Below are 15,620 nucleotides of genomic sequence, written 5' to 3' on the forward strand. Positions count from 1 at the left end.
TGTCTAACTTTTTGAGGAACCGCCGAAGACCTTTGCATAGAGGCAGCGCGGGCTTTTCCTCCCATCAGCAATGTAGGAAGATTCCAGTTGCGTCATATCCTCATCAATATTTGTTATTTTTCTAAAAATACAAAGAACTCTCATAATTCAACAATAAAAAGGCAAATAACCAATAAAAATGGGCAAATGATTTAAATCAGCTGTTCTCCAGATAAGATACATGCATGACTAATGAGTTCATGAAAGATGCTCACCATCACTAGTCATGAAGGAAATGGAAAGCAGAACCACCAGAACCACCGCATGTAGCCCTTTCGAGCTTGAACAGGACAATACCCTGTATTTTTTTTCTTATTTTTCTTGAAGAGATTCATAGTTAGCTCCAAGGCAACTAACTTCGCCAAGTACTGAAACGCCCGGTGGTCTTTGTCTTTCTTTGCTGTAGGCAGTGATATCCAGCTTGCCCATTTCATGATAAACCTTGCTCCGTTCTCTCTTTAGTGCAGTTTCTACTTAATGCACATTATCAGAGAGAGGGTCTATATTGTTCCCTGTATGTTTCCTGAATCCATGGTAACTTTTTGTCACCATGAAGGGATTAATTTTGTATTTTTAAGAGAACACTTCACCTTTCAAACAGTATTTGACTCCATGTTCTTTCTGACTATTGCCCGCACACCTTCACTATTGTTTTCAGGTATCCTAGCGTTTTATAGTTTAATCTTTGATCCAAGAAGACTTCATTCTTAAATGGGTCATAGTTCTTTTCAAAGAGTATTCAAGAGCCTCAATTTTAAAACACAGTTAAATATAACAATACAGCACTGGATAGAAGTACAAAGGTGATATTTTAGAGTGTATCAGACACGATATTAACATTTTGTATCTCAAATTCATGAAAATTATAAGATCGTCTTCACAATTATGGGTGTTTTTGAGAAGTGCTTCTAATATATGCACAACACTCGCACACAGACTTCACATGTTTCTAATGAAATACTGGCAGAAAACCCTTTAGAATAGGAAGTAGTGACCTACTTAGTTTTTTCCGAATGTTCTATCTTTGAGGCCAAACATTTCACAGGTAAAATTTTCATTCAAAAGGTAATGGGAAGTACTTAGAAGAATCACTCTATGTTCATGTGAAAACCTTTTCTTCATGACAAGGCATAATAAGATCATTTTAATATATAAGCCTTGCTCTTTTTTTTTGCACGCCAGTAAGAAAAATACTACATCATATAATTGCTTTAAAAGAGGTCATTAAAAGTGAGAAATATATCTTTGTACAACATTTCCACTTTTACAAAACTGCTTTATTTCCCAGTCTGGAAGAATTTGCTGAAGCGTGCACATAGATGCTGGAGAATAAATTATGAGAGACCATATTGGCAGTACTGACTTCAGACGCTTATGTTTCTCAGTGGAATTTTGATGAATGTCTTCAATGTATATTTATGCATATTAACAATGTTTGAATTCCTCCTTGACTATAGTACTGCCTCTGAAATATTGAGCTTTAAAGCAGACTTAGAAGGTTTCATTAACGGTGATGTTTTTCACCTAATCTCTGGGCATACACTTGCTGTTCCTCCTCGTCCGAGGTGGCTCTGCATATGCTAAGGAAAATGATGTAAACTCTAGCTCCCTACTTGCAAATATTCATAACTCCGGCAAGGTTGAAATGCATTTTCTCTTCCTCACTTGCATCTTATTTTCTTCGACAGTCATCTGCATTACATAACCTGTCTTGTTTCGGGGCACAAACTTTTCATTTTCCCGAGAATCATTTCACAAGGTAGGACCTGTGCCTCCTTAGGAACCAAGGCGTCCTGTGTGAGGTGGCCTTTGGTTTGTAATCTACTCTCGATCCACCAGTCAGTCAGTACTAGGCAGAAATCTGCAAGACCGGTATCCATGACTTGAACATTCAAAGGACTTCTAAGGCAAAATTTATTTATTTCATTAGAGGCTACATTTTGCTCTTATGTATTCCATCTCAACATGTGGTCCTCTATTAAGTATGCTGCCTTGCGATGATTTACATTTAAAAGGGCATGCAAAGTAATTTTAAAGATATTTTCATCTCCTCTCACTGCTAACAGATTTGAAAAATGAAATGTGTTTCCTCTATTACTGATTTTTATCGCTTTCCTTGTGGCAAATGCAAGTTCTTATCTCTTGACTTTTAATGCACATGTCAGCATGTTCCTGTTTCATTTGCTCTCTCATTGAGCAGAGAGCTAAAAACTGATGGCAAAATGTGCAGTGGGATTCCAGAACTGTCCACGAACTGCGAGTTCCTCTTCAGGGTAATCCGTAAGCATTAGACCAATTCTCCATGTTCACGTCAAGCCTGACCATACCCTGGATCTCTGGGGCTACAACACGCCTCTCATCCTTTGATCTTTCTGAAGGGCTTCTACAATACAAGAAGAGAAAAAACTGTAAGGACCAGTGGCCATGGACCACTATGGCAGCTATCTTCAAAATTTTCACGACTTTCTGAAGATAGCCACTGAACCACTAACTCTATAACACTCTGTCCATGGAGATATCGATGGGATCCAAGCATCATGGCTTTCTGGGATCAGTGCTTTTTCCATGCCTTCTCAACTCATATTTAAAAAGCAGGCACTTTTTCAAGGGAATTTTTAAGAAATGTAGGTTTAAAAAATTACATGCAAACAATGAATCATGGAACACTACATCAAAAACTAATGATGTACTGTATGGTGACTAACATGACATAATAAATAATAATAATACCATCAAGGAAAGAAAAAAAATTGGAAATCAATATCAGAAAAAATCAAAAGCATTGAAGTGAATAGATGAAAGAACACAGATTTTATGTTCTAATTCAACTATACTCGATAATATTTACTGAACTCTCATTGGGTATAAGGCCGTGTCTTAAGTGCTCTAAATGAATAACCTCATTCAGTCCTTACAACAAGCTAATGGAGGTAGATAATATTATCATCCCCATTTTATAGGTAATAAAAGCGATAAGGGGTAGCATGCCCAGGATCGTATGCTAATAAGTAGTACTGTGATTAAGATTAAAAATCTCTCTAAATTGACCCAGCTTCAAGCAGAAGACCCTGGGCTTCTTAGTTTAGCCTGTCTACTGAAACTAGATTCTAAGCCATCTTTGTAATTTGTTGAGTAGCTAATCTTCTCTGGAGGGATAATCTCAACTATGAACTTCAGGTTGCACATGATTATGAAATTTTGCATAATATCTACCCTCTTCAATACAAAATCATTGTCATAACAGCTGAAATAATGTAAACTGTAAAGGAACATAAAGCTGTTAAATTGTAAATATTCTTAAATGTGTGTGTGTGTAGAAACATCCATTTCTCATAAGAAACCTTTTTGGTAGGTATAAAACGTAGGTACATTTGGATAGGCAAAAATTATAGGAGAGTGAATGGACAGTAAATGAAAGAGAAAGGCATTTCTTCCCACTGGAAATGGGCAATATTTATGAAGAAAACCAATGTCTGTAAAAACACGATGAATAAATATTTTGTATACATTACATAATCTTGAATGTTGCAGCTGTAGAAATGGAGAATTATCTGAAAACAGCAACACAAGTAATAGTCATTCTTGAGCAGAGCATCTTGGGACAAGAAGAGGTGGCAGAAACATAAGAAATCCAAGCCAACCTGACAGATTAAAGAAGAGGAAACTCTCCCAGAATTCAACAAAGAGAATTATTAAAGCACTAACTTAGTATCCTAACTAAATTCGGCAAAGAAGAGTGAAAAGTTTATACTAGAAATTAGCTGTGTATGATGAGTGTCATTTAGGCATTTGTGCTAAGCTCATTGTGTAAAAAGATTGGTATAAGTATCTTCCCCAAAGTTAAAGGAACCAGCCCTCCAGGTATTCCGCTGTAGGTAAAAACCTGGATTTTATCACAATTAAGATTAAGCTGTCTGGCACTAGTACGAGAAATCTTGGGGATGCGGAACTTGGGTGACACCACTGAGGGGATGTGTGCCAGAAGTACTCCCTTGTGGCAGGCAGAAATGGACAAGAAAGACCACTTTTCTGTGCCTTGCATTTCTGTGCCCTGCAGGTTGTAGCCTTCATGATGCTGGGGCTTGGAGTGGGTCGAGGAGAGAATCTAACCCACCTGCAGGGGCTGCGTATGAACCCATTGGTTGAACTCCTTTTCCATCTGCCTGCAGGAAGCGCTTTGGAAACAGCTTGCTCTGAATTCCTTCTTGTGTGTTGGGTTAGTACAGAAGAAACAGGCAAAGAGGTTAGGTTTAATGTCTTTTGACACGCAAAAGGCAGTACACTGTAGGAGGACGAAGATAATTGGTCTGCAGGACTCAAATTGAGGATCTGGAAGTCTAAGTCCCAAAGACAGATGGATCACTGATTACATGACCTTAGTACCATGCTGCTTTGAGGCCCTTCTAATCTGGAGGCATCGTGTGCCAGTCCTGTCCCCCAAGGACAAACTTCATCTGTACTATCGCCATCACCAAGGGCAGCCATGTGGAGAAGAGCTGCAGTGGATTGCTCAAAATTGAAAATGCTGACGGAAAGTTTGGCAGGGAAAGGAGCATGTGAAAGGGACCTATGGCTCTTAATCATGTTTACCCCAGGAAGAATAAAAAATGTTGAGACATTTCAAGATTGGTCAAAATCACAGAGCAATTGAAAAATACTGAAGATGCCAAGATTCCCTAGAATCTTCTACACCAGCTCAATTTCCAAGTAGCAAACACCAGAACGTAGTAGATGAAATCCAGAGGACCAGCAGTTTATAGGGGCTGATGGACAGCAATCTAGTTAGTACTCTCTGAGGCTTTCCTTTAAGATGGAGCACCAGTTTAAACCCAAAATATCCTGTAGGTCCAGTGTGGAATTAAATTTTGCTCCAAGGAGATAGGAATAATTAATAATATTAAAATGCAAGAAAATAAATAGGAAGAGGGTGTAATAGAAATTGATACTGAATTTTTCCTACATCTGTATTGTTTGGGTTTTTTTTTTAAGATTTTATTTATTTATTTGACAGAGAGACAGCCAGAGAGAGAGAGAGAGAGAGGGAACACAAGCAGGGGGAGTGGGAGAGGAAGAGGCAGGCTCCCAGCAGAGGAGCCTGATGTGGGGCTCGATCCCAGAACGCCGGGATCACACCCTGAGCCGAAGGCAGATACTTAACGACCGAGCCACCCAGGCGCCCCCTGTATTGTTTTTTACTCAAGATGAGAATCTGTTTGAAAAATCCTGTAAGAGTGCTACCAAAAATTTAAAAAGTTAATAAAAAACATATAAAACCAGGAAATAACTGAATCAGGTAACCTTCTGTAACAATATACTATCATCATAAGACTCATTTTTATTAGGAGACGTTATACCAGGGGATGCTGGTATACAACATTCTTTCTCTGGTAAATAAAGCAGACTCATTCAGGGTCACTGCTAGTCCAGAAGCATCTTTTGTGATAATAAAACAATACCCGCTCGGGGCAATACAGCTTTGTGAATATTCAGCATGGAGAGCGGGCTATGTCTTTGGGCTAATTAAAAACTGCAGCTGTCCCTGTGGGTGAATGCAGCCCCATGATGGGCTCCTATTGGCAAGGGAGCTGCAAACTGGATTTTCGCTCCTGCTTGCTCCCTTGGTAAGGTGCTGTTGTGCAGTGAACTTTCTGCACAACCATATGTACAATGATGCCTGTACTTTGATAATCACATTTTTATAAACAAAAGTACAGGAAGTACATGTATGAAAACTGGAAAGCTATATTAGCCTTTGAACAGAGTACTGCTATCTCTGGATTGTGGAATTGTGTTATTTTTATGCATTTTTAAATTATCTGTAATTTATAAACGATTCACAACAAACCAGTATCATTACTGAAATAAAAATAATAGTAAAAACTATTAATTTTCAAATCCCTTCTCATTTGGAGACTTTTCTCTCATACCATTATTTTTGTCATTTGTCTTCACTTTCTATTACTGTCTGTTGTTCCAGTTGTTATATTTTAAGTGAATTGTGATAGGCGGCGTTTGTCTGGCTTTGTTTAGTCACTGGCACTAGATATTTCTTCAAGTACTGGGGTGTGGAGGAAAGCAGACTTCGAATCGTGGGTCTAACCCTTTCTAATTTGGTCATCTTGGTCATGTATTCTAAATCTCTAATTCCTCATCTTTAAAATGTAGTATTAAGTAGTAAGAGTACTAAAAGGGATAACAGTTAATGCACATAATACAGCTATGCATAAGAGGTTTTAATAAATTATAGTTACTATTACGTCTGAATTTCTTCAAAACTGATTATGCCCTGAGTAAGAACATTAAAGTCTCCAACAGCTCCCGGTGGCACTGACTGGTCATTCATCTTAGGTGAAACTGCACTTGAAGTAATTCCTAAAATACCTTGGTGTCAAGTAATCGATTTCATTTCTCCTGACTCTATGTAGCTGAATTTCTTGAGGGTTGGGATGAGAATCAGCTGAACTATTGAAAACAGGAAAGAAGTGTTTGTCTAAAGCATTGATAAGCGTGAGCTGATATTAATAGCAGGGATAGTTTTGCTAAGTGGTGATTCCACAGAGAGGCAGCAGAAGCAGGAAGTAGAGGGGGTAGATGGGAGGTAGAGAGATGCCGGCTGAGACAGCCTGTGCTACATACCGGACACCTAGGTGAGAAGAAGGAGTCAACCCCTGGTCTCTGGGTTGTTAGCGCACTTGGAAAACAGCTCAGAAAACAGCTGAGAAATAACCTTGTAGAAAGAGTCAAAGGTCTGGTTTCTAGAGCCAATTCCACAATTTCTAACTTCGCCATCTTTGGCTAGTCTCAAACTTCCAGATTGCCAGTGTTATTTCTAAAATTTGAAAAAAAGATTATTCGAATTGACTGAGGATCAAGAGAGACATGTTTACAGAATGCATTTTTAAACATTTTGCTTATGTGTGAGTTAGTATTACTTAGAGTCACATTGGCAGTCTTCCTCTCCCTTTGACGGAGGCTTCCCGGGTGCTATGCACCAAGAGGAGTACAACCAAGCCCAAAGTTGCAGGGCATTTGCTAGGATGTTTATGCATTCATTGATAAAAAGAATGTTTATTCACTACTTACTGTGTGCCGGAAACACAGAGTAGGTAGTGATACAGTGTAGGCCTACAGTGGTAAATAAGCCAAGATAATATCATTCCTCATCACTACAAACTATGCTATGTAAATTCTAAGAAGGGACTTGTAGGCTGCTGTGAGATGGGGCATGGGATCTGGCCAGTTAGTTCTCAAGGAAGAGACCTGTGATGTGAGAGCTGAATGACAAAGGGATGTTAACCAGTCAAAGAGAAAGAGAGAGAGTCTTCTAACAGGGAAGAGTGTACAAAGGCCCCTGAAATCAAGGGAGCTTGTATATTGCAGGAACTGGAAGAAGGTCAGTGAGGTTGAAACATGGAGGCAAAAAGAATGAGCTAAGACTGAGATGTCTGAGTCTATGTGGCCATGCAATAGCTTGAGGCAGAATGAAGTAACCATATATTCAGTTGGATAAGGCTAGTGGCATTGGCGTATGAGAGAAGGACATAGAGAAAAGATATTTAGTTAAATCAATGGATTTACTGAGCATTAGATATATGTGGGTAATAGAGTTGGGGGCATAATACATATTTTCCAATTCTCTGCCTATGTATTTTGATGGATAATGGTCCATTTACTGGATGCCAGATTTGGGGGAAAGATCATGACTTCAATTTAGGCATGATGAGTTCAAAGTGATCTTGAGATATCCGAGGGGATGTGCGAAGTAGGTTAATGGAAATTCAGGTCTGGCATTCAGAAGAAGAGATCTGGGCTCAAGCACAATTTGATCCTTACCCAAGAATACAGGGGTTAGAAGCCGTGGGCATAAAGATGGAATTACATAAGATAAAGAATACAATTAAAAGGGAAGAACACTTGTACCAAGCCTAAGACAAAACTGACTGCTATGTGAGCTACATGGACCTTGCTTAATCTGCTACATAATTTAAATGATCTCTGAAGAATAAATGTCCATAAGTTGTATAGTGGGATGCCAACCAGTCCCTGACTCAATTTTCAGAAGCAAATTGTGTCAATTATACTTCTTTTATAGCTTGGAGATACTCATGCTATGATCATGGCATGTTTTTTAGACAATCTATTTTGTTGTTATTTGTTACCACTTTAGATTATTAAAAAGAAATGTGGCCTGTTTTAGAGCAAATCACTTACTAAAATCGTGCCTTGGTGCCAGAAATACCATTTAGAAAAATAAATGGGAAAGAATGCAAGATTCTTTGATGTAAAAACTTAGGAAATAGTATAACAATTAGACAACCCTCTGAATACTTTTCTAAGGTTAAAAATGGAATCTCACAACTGATTACAAACTTTCTAACCATTAGCATTGGAAACTATTTCAATAAATTGGTTCTAACATTGCCTAACTCACTATTCAAGTTTCACTCGGTTCATCTCACTGCCATTCTTTCATCTGCCATAAAACAAAGTCATTACAAGGGAGACCATGAGAACCTGATGTAGAAATGACAATCTCAGCCTGCTTGGGTCCATGATCAACCACACCCTTTCATTGGCCCAGCCAGGACCAGTAAGATAGCAAGCAATAAATGTCTATTAAACTGGGCCATTTTAAATTTGGGTTAACTTGTTATTGAAAATTAATCCTACCTTAATCCTGAGTGAGAGTGTTCATTTGTTGATCTTTTCAATGTAAGTTACATAATCCTGGTGAACCATCAAGAGAGATGACTCGTCAAGTTCAGTTCAGCCTAATTCCAAAGGAAAGGTTGTTAAAAAAAACCAAAGGAGCTGAGCAGTCATTTAGATCAACCAGTGAGACAGTTGCAGTGAATTAATACTCTAAAGAAAGGTATATTTATCGTGACATTAAGGATACGGTTTTGGAATATTTTGTCAAGAAAGATTTCATGGAGATCCTGGTAATCCAAGGGATAGCGTAGCATTCATGTTACTACTATCTATTTATGTACTTTTCTGCTGTTTGATCGATGGATTAATCAATGATACATGTAGAAAGTTAGGTTCTTTCCCTCCAGCTTCAGCTAGGTGAGGTTTTTGTATGATTCTAATGACAAGGGCACACCAAGTACACCAAGTGATAGAGCAAAAACCAACCTCTTAATCTATAATTGCCGACATTGGTAGATAATAGATAGTTGCTATTTATCATGAAATGTAAGTATTTATAAGTTTTATCATCCTAAAAATTTGAAAAAAATATAAAAAGTGCCAAAATTGCAAAAATATGCATAATACTAAAATCAGCTGGAGAAAAAAATAGAGATCTTCTTAGAGATCTTAGAAGTATCATCAAGCATTTGTATGAGATGAAAATATAACCCTACAACCACAAAAACAAAGAATATTAGAACAATGGAAAGGAAAACAGTGAGATAGTATCAGATGTGAATAACAGGCATTAATTACGTTGTAGGAGCAGAACATTATAAACAACACAGAATTAAAAAAAAAAAAGAAAACCTAGACATTATAATGCAAAATATATGGGATAGAGAGTTAAGCCCATTTAAAAATAAGATTTTTAGTAACTGCAAAATTGTCCTGGAGATAGATGTATATAGTTTGGTGGGCATATTATGCGGCAAGTTATTTGGAGACCAATATAGAAAGAATACCTCAGCAGTGGGCAAAAAGAGAAGTTATTTGTGGATGATACCAGTCCCCCTCTGCCAAAAAGGCTAATCTTATTTCTAAAATGCTTCATTTTGACAATATAATATTTACTTTTTAAACAAATAGTGAAAATAGGAATAAGAGGCTATGGAGTTTAGAATAGTAGTTGGGGAAAAAGGTGAAAATAGAGCTACCCTATGACCCAGCAATTGCACCACTGTGTATTTACCCCAAAGATACAAATGTAGTGATCCGAAGGGGCACCTGCACCCCAATATTTATAGCAGCAGTGTTCACAATAGCCAAACTGTGGGAAGAGCCAAAATGTCCATCAACAGATGAATGGATAAAGAAGATGTGGTAAATATACACAATGGAATATTACTCAGGCATCAAAAAATTGAAATATTTCCATTTGCAATGACGTGAATGGAACTAGAGGGTATTATGCTAACTGAAATAAGTCAATCAGAGAAAGACAATTATCATATCTCACTCATATGTAGAATTTAAGAAACAAAACAGGATCATTGGGGAGGGGAGAGAAAAACAAAACAAGACAAAATCAGAGGAGGAGACAGACTATAAGAAACTCAGCTATAGGAAACAAACTGAGAGTTGCCGGAGGGGAGGGAGAGGATGGGGTATTTGGGTGATGGGCATTAAGGAGGGCACGTGATATAATGAGCACTGGGTGTTATATAAGACTGATGAATCATAGACCTGTACCTCTGAAACTAATAATACACTATATGTTAATCAATTAAATTTAACAAAAAAAAGAATAGTAGTTGGGGAAAAAAGAGAAAAAGCAGGCTCATTATTTATTGATATTAACCAATAAAATTCTCTGACATACACATCCTTTAAAAACCCACCCTTAGGAAAGAATGATTTTAAATGGAGGTTGATGTTCTTTCTGATACACAAACCAAAAAACAAGCAAGGACACATAAGGCCAAAAATATTTGTAATCATCAATATATATTCTTTCACTAGATATTGATTAAAAAGTATCTTTGGATTTTGAAAAGTAAATATAGGTTACAAAGTTAATTTGGACTTTACCTTAATGAGAAATAGAGATCTGAATGTTCCAAAGTCAGGAACTATTATAACTCTAATACTGGCTAACATTTATGAAGGGGTTTGGGTCAGGCACTGTGCCAAGGATTTTACATGCTTTCGCAGCAACTATAGTTAGACCAGATTTCTACAGGTGAAGAATCTGAACATAGACGTTGTAACCCAGTGACCCAAGGTTGCTCAGAAATGGAGGCTGTTTTCAAATTGAACAGTCGGACGCCAGAGCCCACAGGATTCCCCTCTGGGCTGAATTTGGTGATACTAAGAAGAAAGAGACCGGAAACGCAGCTTAGAGCCCTAGAGCACTGAACTGCTTAGACCTATGTCAGAAAATGTCTGGCTCCAATTGTATTGTATTTTATTTTTTTGAGTTTGAAATGCATAGAGCAGGAAATTCAGAAGTACTAATCATAACGCTAACACAGTGGCTGCATATACAGGACAGGCAGGCTTGAGGAAATTCGTAAGTTAGCTGTCGTTTGCCGCCAAAGAACTTGGAGCCACCGTATCCATAAAGAGAAAGACAGACCTGCTTTCCCATGACATCCAGAAGGAATTGTCTCACAAATCATCATATCTAGTACTAATCAAACAACAGCAACAATGACAAAAATAACAAACCCCAAGTAGGATTTTCGTGAAACAGTTTTAGGGAGACAGAGGAGGGAGTTAGCATCTCATGGTTCAGAATCAAGTTCTCAACAATCACTTAACCATCTATCTCTACTCTTTTCCTAAGACCCCTGCCAGCGTTCTAGCAAGCTCTCAGTGTCTCTCCTTGCCTTCTCTTTCAGCTCTTTTCAGGACCCCTCTCACCTGTTTCTGCTTCTTCCCTGAACTCTGCATCTTCCCCTGAGTGTTTCTCTTTGCCTATCTTCTGTGGCACAATGCGTCCCTCTCCAGGATCCACAGTTTTGTAAGTTCATCTATCATCTTGCTCAACAAAAAGCATCTCACAACTGACTCATTTAAGGAGGTTCGGGGTGGTGGGGAGGATACGTCACTACTAATAATTTACCGTATTTTCTCTAGTCACACTTGGGACTTCCAGGATCTGAATGGATACACGTCACCTCTGCTTACTCTATTTCTCGTGCATTTTGTTTCATTCACACTGGCCTCTGTGCTGCCCCTTGGACCTGCCAAGCACACCTTTGTTTGGTTTTCTCTCTCCGAAATGTTTTCTCTGAAATGTTTCCCACGTGGTTTACCTTCTCACCTTCTTCCTCTTTCATCAAGAGTGATATTCCCAGTGAGACCCCAAATTTCAATCTCTGACATTTCCTCCCACCTTTCTTCGTAGCACTTAGCCCTCTCTCACATAGTATATATTTTACTTATTTGCCTATTTCATATCCATTTCCCCTTTAGAATATAAAGCATAGGACAGTAGGAACTTCTGTCTTCCTTTTTTACACTATCTTTCGAGCAAAGAATAGGACCTGACGTGTAGTCAGAACTCATTACATATTTGCGGTCGAAAAAATTGTATCTAAGTGCCAACACATTGGTGATAGATGAATTTTTCAACTAATGACTGATGGACTCACTGAAGAAATGAATTAACTTGTATGGAATCAGAAATTTTAAGAATTCAGAGAATTGAAGTGAGTAGAATTTGAGAGTTGAGAGATCATTTGCTTCAACCTTCCAGTTTCACAGATAGGGAGACTGGGGCCCAGATCGTAGGGATTTATAGATCCAGTGACTCTCCCACAGGTGAGAAATAAGGTCGCAATGATAATCTAGTCGTCTAACCACTAAGTCCGGTGGTCTGTCACATGTGGAGATAAATTTTAGTAGAAGAATTAAATATATTTCATATTATTCTAAAGTTTAATTTATATACAGATATTGATCAGAGTATTCGAATAAACCTCCCCAAATCTTAGGTTAGTGTCACTGTCATTCTCAGGGCTTAAGCCTAGGTAGCTTCTGGCTTTAGGCTGGTTTATTGTCAAAGCCCCTGCAACTTGTCTTTCAGCTGCTGGATATTACTTCTCACTGTATAAGCCACGGGTGATCTTTTTAATTTCACTAAGCTGCTGAAGCTAATAAAAGTAAAGGTCTTTTTGCCTCTGGAGCAGTCCTGTTGATACAGAAATGCCTTTCCTATGTTCTCTTGCACTAAATCCTCTTGTTTCTTAATTATCCAGAGGATGGAAAACCAAAAGAAAAGAGCATTGTGCCCAGCCCCTACTGGAACAGGGGGAAATAGTTTCCAAACTATTTCTACTTTTAAAATAGATTTAATAAGTTAAAGAAAAAATCTCTTTAGCTTCAATCTTCCTACGTTATTTGCCATTTAAAAGTGATTCAGAAACCATCTTTGTTTTTGGAATAGGCAAAAGAGAAATTCTGGGCTTTTGTTGTTTACGTTGGTGCTGGTAATGGATCGTTTGGTAGTTTTTTTTTTTTTATATATATATACCTTACAGCAGAATGGAGTATTTTTTAAAAACAAAGTGTAATTAATGGTTTTAGCCTAAGAGACGTAATGATAGCTCAGTAATTTGGTCCATTTAGAAATAAGGAAACAGGTAAAATATCTTGTCTGAGGGCACACAGCTAGAAACTGGTATGATTTGGGTTTTAATTCAGATCATTCTGATTTCAATATCTAAGCACTTTTGACTATGTTATGGCCCTAAAAGGAGAATTGTCATTCCCCTGAAGAGTAATATCAACAGTTCCTAAACTGTTTTTAAAGAACGTTTATATATTTTTAAACCTTTAAATTGGATTTTAGATGCACAGATTCTAAAGTCTGGAAATCTCTGGTGTCATCTAATCCATCCTCCTTCTGGCAGCTTCAATCTCTTACACCATATCTGGGCAACTGAGCATGTGTTCTCTTACTGAACAACTTAAGGGATCGGGGACTTAGTCATTGCATCCAAAACAGGTTTCAGTATAACTTTAACTATTACAATAGTCATTTATTTTGATATAGGTGCTACATCACTAAAATTTTGAGTTGTGGTCTTTAGAACCAAAATTTCTCTAGTTCATTAAAAATATTTTTTCTCTTATTTATCCACCTTCTTTCAGAGTACAGAATCAGAACAGAACACAATACAGTAAAACCTCAGTGGAATGTATCTGGGGAGGGGCGTGGTCCAAAAATGAAAATGGTGGTCAGTACTGTTACCAGGTTAAGGAAATTTAACCACGATGAACCTGGAGTCCAAAGGTCTGTCTCCTAATCCAAATCCACCTTGATCCCTGCTGTGCTTTGATGCCACCTAGTGGTGGATCTCTGCAACAGCTACTGTGATGTGTGCCCTGGGTACTCAGTTGATTAGGAAAAAGACAGATTTGAGCAATGACACAAAATAAGCTCATGATAACAAACTGGTAATGTCAAAGAATAAGAACGGTGATAAAGAGAATAGAACAAAAAAAAATTCATGGAAAGTGGAAGTGAGGAAAAGCCTCTTTAAGGAAATGGCATTTAAAACTTAAATGATTATAGGAGTCAGTGTTATGGGCAGTTAATAGAAAGGGAAGAAGCAGGTACAAAGAGCATCAGGAATACAGAAACAATGTGTTTAAAAAACGGCAAGAAGCTCAGTGAGGCTGACAAGCTGTTGATAGAAGGAGCTGTTAATAAGAGAGTAGTTGTTAACTGCAGAAGGAACTGGAAACCTGAATTTGAAGGATCTTGAAAAGATTGGAGGTTCTCAGACTGCAGTGGGAAGCTGTTAAGGCTGGGATAGATATTATTTAAGGGAAAGCAAGAGTAAAAGCCAGGAGACCAGTTAAGAGATTATTTAAATGGTTCAGGTGAGCAGTGCTTGTGGCTTGAATTAGCATGGTAACAATGGATAGGAATAGACATGGTGGCCATTTGTTGGGAATTTCCTTTCTGTTGGTTTCATTTGGTTTTCTCTTTTTGCACTTCTGTGGTTTGTGAACATGCCCCGCATTTTAGAATGAAGAAAATGAGGTCATTCTAAGTACAATTGGTTGAACTAAAACCGAAGTTTTTTGGGTTTGTTTTGGTTGGTTTGTTTACCTAGATAGACTGTCAGAGATAGTTCTCTAAGTTGCAAGTGTAGCCACTAATACTCTAGCATTATTTGTGTAACATTAGAAAATAAGAGGAGATTGGGACACCTGGGTGGCTCAGTTGGTTGAGCATCTGACTCTTGATCTCAGCTCAGGTCTTGATCTCACCATTGTGAGTTCAAGCCCCATGCTGGGTTCTGTGCTGGGTGTGGAGCCTACAAAAAAAAAAGAAAAGAAAGAAAGAAGAGGAAGAAGAAGAGGAGGAGGAGGAAGAGGAGGAGGAGGAGGAAGAGGAAGAGGAAGAGGAGGGAAGGAAGAGAAGGAAGGAAGAGAAGGGAGGAAGGAAATAAGAGAAAACACTCTGAGGTCTCTCATGTCAAATTGACCATCAGATCTCCAAGCAGTGCTAAAGAAGAGAAAGGAAGTAGGAGCTTAGAAAGGATCATTTCTTCCCTCCCTCTTCCATTGAGTTGTTAAGCTTCCTCTCAGATGTGAATAAGGAAGGTGACACGGAGGCAATAGAATTTCATGAGTAAGAGCACCGGCTCTGATAAAGACTGCTCTCTTTTTTTTTTAATCTCCATTCCAGTTCTACCACTTATTTGGGCAAGTTACATAACCTTTTTGTGCCTCAGTTCTACATCTATAAAATGGAGATAAAAACAGAACCCATTTCATGGAGTTGTTGGGATAATGAAATGAGTAATATAAGGTAGGTGTTTGGAAGAATGTCTGGCATATCAGCAGTGTTAAAAAAAAAGTAGTAGCTTTTAAGTTTGTGAAAGATCGGTATGTGGTTATTAAATAATTTGAAAATAAAATTGTCA

At 38.0% G+C, this 15,620-nt stretch overlaps 1 long non-coding RNA gene across 1 annotated transcript; it reads right to left on the bottom strand.

Moving 5' to 3' along the window:
* Positions 1-1,294: 1,294 nt before the first annotated feature.
* Positions 1,295-11,697, bottom strand: LOC130542738 (uncharacterized). The gene is made up of 3 exons (XR_008957506.1): positions 11,599-11,697; positions 8,710-8,810; positions 1,295-2,422 (listed from the first exon to the last, which is right to left on the bottom strand). It is a non-coding gene; the product is annotated as an uncharacterized LOC130542738 (long non-coding RNA).
* Between the last annotated feature and the right edge of the window lie 3,923 nt (positions 11,698-15,620).

The sequence above is a fragment of the Ursus arctos genome, unplaced genomic scaffold, assembly GCF_023065955.2.
Source record: "Ursus arctos isolate Adak ecotype North America unplaced genomic scaffold, UrsArc2.0 scaffold_5, whole genome shotgun sequence".
NCBI classification, from domain to species: domain Eukaryota; kingdom Metazoa; phylum Chordata; class Mammalia; order Carnivora; family Ursidae; genus Ursus; species Ursus arctos.